Source organism: Phyllobates terribilis, unplaced genomic scaffold (assembly GCF_046119375.1).
Source record: "Phyllobates terribilis strain yellow unplaced genomic scaffold, ASM4611937v1 Scaffold_2__4_contigs__length_985480577, whole genome shotgun sequence".
NCBI lineage: Eukaryota > Metazoa > Chordata > Amphibia > Anura > Dendrobatidae > Phyllobates > Phyllobates terribilis.
The window spans coordinates 35,325,590-35,327,369 of NW_027362762.1; the positions used below are offsets into that span (position 1 = coordinate 35,325,590).

General features: G+C 58.1%; 1 pseudogene; it reads left to right on the forward strand.

The window, feature by feature from the left end:
• The first annotated feature begins 302 nt into the window (after positions 1-302).
• On the forward strand, positions 303-1,561 carry LOC141249204 (sialidase-3-like; annotated as a pseudogene).
• Positions 1,562-1,780: the final 219 nt, after the last annotated feature.

The following is a 1,780-nucleotide window of genomic DNA, read 5'->3' on the forward strand; positions in this document are numbered from 1 at the left end:
AGGATAGGATTATATACACGGCTCCGTATCACAGGATAGGATTAGATACACGGCTCTGTATCACAGAGGATAGGATTAGATACACAGCTCTGTATCACACAGGATAGGATTATATACACGGCTCCGTATCACAGGATAGGATTAGATACACGGCTCAGTATCACAGAGGATAGGATTAGATACACGGCTCAGTATCACAGGATAGGATTAGATACACATTTCAGTATCACACAGGATTAGATACAGGTTGCTCTCGGCTGTCAGTCTCGTGTATCCGCTGTCCTGCAGGTTCGTGTACAGACATGTCGGGGGCGCTCTCTCTGGACTCGGTGACCCTGTTCCAGCAGGATCCTGGCGGTGTGACGTATCGTATCCCGGCTCTGCTCTTCTTCCCTCCATCTTCTTGGCCTTGGCGGAGAAGCGCTCGTCCCCCGATGATCAGGACGCCCTGTACCTGGTGGTGCGGCGCGGTCGGGTGCAGCGCGGGGAGGTGCAGGTACCGACTCCTCATGTCACCTCTCTCCGCGTCTGATCTTGTGACTTTCCAACGTCTCCATCTGTTTTGCCTCCTTAGTGGGAAGACGCAATGCCGGTGAGCCACGCCAAGTTACCGGGGCACCGGACCATGAACCCCTGCCCGCTGTACCATCCCGACACCGACACCGTCTTCCTCTTCTTCGTCTGTGTAAAAAGCGAAATCTCCGAGTTCCGGCAAATCATAACCGGCCGAAATGCCGCCCGGCTCTGCTACGTCACCAGCCGCGACCACGGCCAATCGTGGAGCCTACCGAAAGACGTGACGGAGGAGGTCCTGGGTGAGGACCTGAAGAGCTGCGCCACCTTGACGGTTGGCCCCGGTCACGGCGTCTGCTCTCCGTCGGGCAGGCTGATCGTGCCCGCGTACCTGTACTACATCCACTCCCGCGTCTGCGGCCTGCCCGTCCCCTGGAAGACCAAGCCCCACTCATTCATCTTCTACAGCGACGACCGCGGAGAGAGCTGGCACAAGGGCAGCGGGCTGTGGCGGCAGAAGACAGGGGAGTGCGAGGTGGCCGAGGTGACCTGCAGCAGCGGCAACGACCTCCTGTACTGCAGCGCCAGGACCGGTCAGCGCTACCGGGTGGAGGCGACCAGCAGCCCCCAGTCCATGGAGTTCACAGATGCCCACTACAATAAAAGCCTGTGTGAGCCGCCTCATGGCTGCCAGGGCAGTGTGGTGAGCTACAGGCCTCCGGAGGCAACTCAGGACGAGGCGGACGGCGGGGAAGATTCGCCCCTTCAGCATAGCGTCACGTCCTGGCTCCTCTACTCCCATCCCACCAGCAGCCGGGGCCGCGTGGACTTAGGAGTCTACTTGAATAAATCACCCCTTGTGCCGTCCACCTGGACCCCACCGTGGGTCATCAACGAGGGTCCCAGCGGGTACTCGGACCTGGCGGTGTGCCAGGACACTCACTCCTTCGCCTGCTTATTTGAATGCGGAAAGGACGCGGCGTGCGAAAAGATCGTCTTCCGGAGGTTCACGATGGACGAGCTGCTGAACAATTCCTCTAAGCCCTAATCACGAGTGTCGGGGCCTCCGCCAAGTCTCCGGGTGCCAAAAGTAACCCAGTATAGGAATGCACTGAGGGGCCACAAGATGGCGCCATCCACCACTCTCCTGACCCCCGATACACGCTCTCATACTGCTCATTAGATGGTGTCTGATCCCCCCCTGTAATTAAAAGGTTCTATCCACTCCTCTCTATCATGGACACCTTAAAGGGATCTTCCCATGAAC